The sequence below is a fragment of the Trachymyrmex cornetzi genome, unplaced genomic scaffold, assembly GCF_001594075.2.
Source record: "Trachymyrmex cornetzi isolate Tcor2-1 unplaced genomic scaffold, Tcor1.1 scaffold719, whole genome shotgun sequence".
Taxonomy (NCBI): Eukaryota; Metazoa; Arthropoda; class Insecta; order Hymenoptera; family Formicidae; genus Trachymyrmex; species Trachymyrmex cornetzi.
Genome location: NW_017300047.1, coordinates 100214 through 106213, shown reverse-complemented (window position 1 = coordinate 106213; position 6000 = coordinate 100214).

Here is a 6000-nt window from a genome sequence, read left to right as displayed (position 1 = left end):
TTAATATATAATGATAATGTTTTTGACCGATGTTATTTTATTAGTCAATAATTTTCTATCAAGTTAAAAAAATATTTTTCCCTTTTCTGAGTACATAATTTTTTTAGTTACGTTATTTTTAGAAGTAAGAGAATGACCTAGATATTATAATGTTGAAAATACAAAACGAGGTAAACGGAATTTAAACGTAAAAATCTCTTTTATATCAACATGCAAAAGAGGATAGAGCATCGTGTTAAATTTAAATGCAATGATATTTGGGTCGCTCATCGGGTAATTATATATTATTTACATTACGGTTACTGTACGCACGCGAGATGTAACAAGAAAAAATAAGGGATTTTGCTGTAGCGAAAGCGATTTATATACAGAAATAATTATATGCGGGTGAGAAAGCGTCGTTATTTACGATTGTATCGTGTACACACTCACCATGTGAGGTTGTCCATTTTCCGTACTAAATCGCATTTCATTGCGCTGCAATACAGCAAACGATACGGTCATTCCCTCGTGTCCAGCACAGCGATATTGATAATATAATAATTGTGATTGCTATGCATTATGAATGGGCTTGTGCCGCGTAAAATATCACACCTAGTGATCTAGATTACTGTAGATTTAGTTTTGAATAACTAATGAATTTCGCAAAAATGTGGTACAAGCGATGATTTAAAAAAAAAAATCTTGCTGATTTTATTTGATTGAATAATAAAAACGTTCATAATAATTGCTAATATTGATAATAAAATATAAATGCTGTACATATGCAATCATTATTAACTTACCCCGATAGATAAATTGTAGAAACATTGCACGATAATGACATAATAAATTAACGAAAATTTCAATAATTGCATTAAAATGACTCGCTATATATAACGCAACAGTTTTGTCAAAATAAAATTTCTGAATAATAATTGTCAGAAATTAGATAAGTTCAATTTTGAATATAAATATTTTATAAAAAAAAAAAAAAAAAAATTATTTCAAAAAACGGTTTTTACTTAAAATTTTGTTATGTTTAATTAGTATATTTTATATCTTTTTAATAATAATTTAGGAAACATATTAAAAATGCAATATATTAAATGTAGAGGAAAGTCGCCGATGCTGACGTTAAAGTGACACCCCCTTATTTTTCGGAAACTAACTATTACGCTTTATTAATACTAATAAAATCATGATCTGTTTAGCTAATTAAAGAAATACAAACTCATAATTCGTAAGTTTGTGACTTGTTTCTATATCGAATCAGTTAAAAACGAATTCTACAAATGTGAAAATAAAATTCTTACGATTTTCTTTTGCAAATTGTGAGGTTTAAATAATAGTGACTATGTTATTGATAATATTACGTCATTTCAAATACTTGTAGTTTCCGAAATAAGTTTCATTTATATCATTTTTTCTCTTAGTCCTTTCATAATATGATTTTTAATTAAAAATTGGGGTGCAGCGTAAACCGACACACCTGTTCGTAAAACAGACCATGAGCTAACTTAATCTTTATAATGTTGCTTTATAATGTCAAATAAGTCTATTGGAACTGAAGGCAATCGTGTATATATGGAACAACTCTAGAAAAACTATCGCGTTACATATTTGCATCTTACAGAAAGCATGATAAAGTAAATATGCATATAATTCAATAAAAATGTTTTATAACCAAGTAAAATGATTCTGAAAAATCTTATATACATTCACTGATAGGTACTTTATACAGATAATTCCTGTAAAAGAAAAAGAATAGGAATACGTAGCATTACTGCCTACTGTGTCAGTTTTGGAGTCCATTTTGTCAGACGCTCATTTTTGCATAACTTACGAAAAACTTAATTATTGCAAAATTGCTAACAGTGTTATAAAAATTGCTTATACTATCTGATAGAAGACACTTTTTACTTTGTATTTATGTTTTTGAAGTTGTATTTTTACCTTTTTTGTTTAAGAAATATTGTCTAAAAACAAAGTGGTATGTCGGCATTGGTGACCTTCCTCTATTTAATAATAATTTAGGAATATTTGTGCATTTTTATGAGCATATATATAAATAATTTGATTTCTCAATTCTTTCAGTCATAATTATACTTCTAAATATCTTAAATATATAACAGTTGAAATATTTTTCTCAATTATTGAACAAATTCTTTTCAAATTTAATTTTACGAATATACCATTAATTGTAAGATAATTTACCATATCTTTATTGTTTTACTGAAATATCTTAACACTAATTGCGCAAACAGTTACCAGTTTTTAAAAATAAAAGATCAAGATTTCTATATTTTTTATATTTATTTTTTATAAATATACCCACATCACAAATTTTATTTAAGATGTCATATCATTTTATAAATGTCTTCCTATCAGGGTAATGCAATAACATTGTTATTGCATTAATATTATACCATTATTAATGTTTCACGATTCTTGGGTCGCATGAAATAATGTTGTTTATGTTTCGCATAATTTATAACAAAAAGGAATTTTTGAGAGAGATTTTCTCATATCAATGCAAGAAATGTGAATAAACTATGTTAAAAAGAACGCTATAGAAGTCAGATACTCCGAGTTTCGGTCCCATGAGTTTACGTTAATGCAAAGAAGACTGACGCTGAAAGACGGCGATTAAAACTGTCTATCGGTATTGAAATTTATTCTAACCGGTTCCATTAATCCCAGGGCATTGAGGAATAATTTAGAGAAAATAGAACAGTTTACAAGCGACAATACAACATAGTCCCATGGCAGACACGGACGTTGCTTTGACAAGTAATTTATAAAGGAAAGAGGATATCGGATAGAGCGAATTCACCAGAGAAAATATTTGCGTGGAAAGATAACTTTTCATGGTCGCGCTATAATATAAACATACGGTAATATAGAATGTAAACATATTTAAAATATGGAACAGTGTTGTACAAAAGTATAATATTAATGAGCAAAATTATAGGAATTTATTGTTAATTTAAATTTTTTATTTGCGTTTTATGAAATGTTGAATGAAGGTCAATAACATTTTCTGCAACGTCTAATCGTTGTACTTCAATTATCCACATGGAAGCCAGCGGGAAAGAAACGTGAGATTTTTCTCGGTGTAATAGATTTGTCGTTGCCGTTCCAACCATTATTCTTTGCCTGTTGAAAGCAGTGAGAAGAGAAATTTTAGGTATTCCAACATTGGTTTTATCTTGAGCTAAAAGAACTGTTTCCGTCTTACCGATTGGATTGTTCGTCGATCCGTTATTGACCAGAGGAATTTAATTATACGATGCGCATTTCGGATGCAGACAAGAAAGTTTTATGCCAATGTACGTATCTGCTCTAATCCCTATCATTGCTTACTCTGTCTTTCCGCTTTACCGCATCCGTTCATTACAATTGGCATCCGCAGAAAACGCTGCCATCGCTCTACACTTCGATAACTCACTACTATATAGTAGCCAAAAATTGCGAGAAATAGTTTGCGTTTTACGTTTTCTACTTTTCTACGAATATAGGTTAACTTTTTTTGGTTTATCTTACTTTTTATTTTTTTCTACTTTTAAGAATTAGAACAGATCTGTTCAAGATTTGTGGATTGGCTTAACGTATGTCGATATTTTTTCCTATTTGTTCCTTTCTTCGTAATAATGATAGGAAAAGGAAGCAATCGGCGTGAACATCGATATACTATATACTCCTACATCAAGTCAATGCCCAGAATTACGAATTTTGGACAACACTATTAAACATCTATTATTTTTCTAATTTTGGAAGAATTTTGATACAAATAAGATTTCACATTAGATACCTTTTTTATGGACTAAATCTTACAATTGTGTAAGAAAGACCATAATTTAAAAAAAATAATCTAGACATATGTTATAGAACATTCCACAATTATCGGAATTTATTTCTAATAATTTCATAATATGGTATATGTTCTGAAAGCTAATTGCTAAATGAAGTACGCTGTTAATTATTGTAAACGATTACAATTTACTTATTTTGTCTATTAAAACAAAATCTTCTATTCGTCAGAAGAAGCGCATAAAATTTAAAACTTTGCGATTGATATATTACTCTCTCTCTCTCTCTCTCTCTCTCTCTCTCTTCCCCCCTCTCTCTCTCTAGTCTTAATCCATTTTTCAGAGATAAAAAATCTCGACGTAGGTGCGCGATCTGAATTTTGAAGACTGTGACCGCTAGAAATATTCATAAGCCACAAAAAAAAAGCCACCGACTACAGCGATCGATTGAAGACTAGCGATTTATACGTCGTTATAAAAGTTTGTATCTCACCTCGTCGTCGCGATAAATTCTTCGATAACTTTGACGAAGCCGGCTTATGGGTGTTGCAGCGCGTCGCATACATCGACACTACCCGCCCAACCACGGACTACAGTCCAAGTTTTCTGCCGCGCCCATCATATTTTATAAACATTCTTTTAAGTGGATCTGAAAGGCACCATTAAGGTTGAAAGGCTAAAAACACGGGCTGAGAGAGATGCGCGGCGGGGAAGTAACATCGTATCTTAGATCGATACGTTTCTGTTCAAAGAGCAGTGAAATTTTACACAAGATTGAAAAAGGTAAAGCCCGTGTCTTTGCGGGCTAGTTAAGGAATTTTGCTCAAGTCAGCTGATTGAAAAGACAATTAACAATGCATGATAAGCTTACTCTACTGAGAAAAAAACTGTTTGGCATTTTGACTATAATTACATATTAATATAATTATTATAATAGTCATTTTCGGTTAACAACTATATATGTTGCTTGATAGAACTATATATATAGTTATTATTACTAATACTATAGTAGTCATAATCATAATTATAATTGTAGATACTAAATAATTTTTCTCTCAGTGTGCAACTATAATTAACGCTTTCAGACTCAACCTAGTGTATTTGAATCGTATGGTAATTGACCAAGAAAATCACTGTTTGGTAACACTGCAAATTTCGTGAGAGTCTGTGGTTGCGGCAAACCCTTAAGCTTCTGTGCAAGACACCTGTTCAGAGTCTCTATGCCTAACTATAAAGAACTTCCATAACTTACTTGTTTGAGATTTTGCAGTGGAAGAAGCGCTACAGATAACGGAGACTAAGAAATATGGTATACCGAGAATGTTACGATGTACCTATAATGAAGCATCGCAAAAGGCAAGCGCATCTAATTTCGACGCAGTCAACTCTCACAGACAGTGCATTCTATACTACATGTAACTCGATAGACAGATTTTATGGCGTATTTTCCTATTAATAATATAGATGATGATGGATATCGTTGAAACTTTTAACGTGATGTTAACTTTTAACAAGCCACTCGTTCCTGAAAGTTCATCTTGATGCAACAAAGCTTTTATTCTATCATAATCCTTCAATATAACGTCGTATGATCTAATATGAGGATGCGAAATATTTAAAGCAGTTTTATTGATTTTTATTAATACTAATAAAGTAGAAAAAATAATCTTAATTGTTATTTACTATTTATTTTTAATATTATATACCTAATGAAAACAATGAAACCAATTTAATGAAGCTTTTTGTAATTTTGCTTAATAAGGTATTACATAATACCCGTATATTTATATTTTTATAGATAATAGTAGCAATCGTATTTTGCGAAAATTGATAAACTAGATATTTTGAAAACATGATATCGTTGTGTTCTACTACTGGTATAAAAACGATCATCGGTTGGCGAAGCTTTCGTAAGCTTTATTTACATCGGTCGGTAAAGCTTTGCTTTTAATTTATCTTCTGTGGATACATTTTTCCTATGATATAACAGATTATTTAATAAAAAAATGCCGAAGATATAAATTGATATGCATAATTAAAACGAGTTCCTTATATTTAAAATATAAAAAATTTCCTAAAACTTTAGAAAGAAATCGGTCTCAATTAAATTTTTCAAAAGAGAAAATAATAGGACTCTGACATGTAGAAATACAATATTTATTTTAATATCAATATCTATTTTTCATATATTTATAGTCTTATAATACTG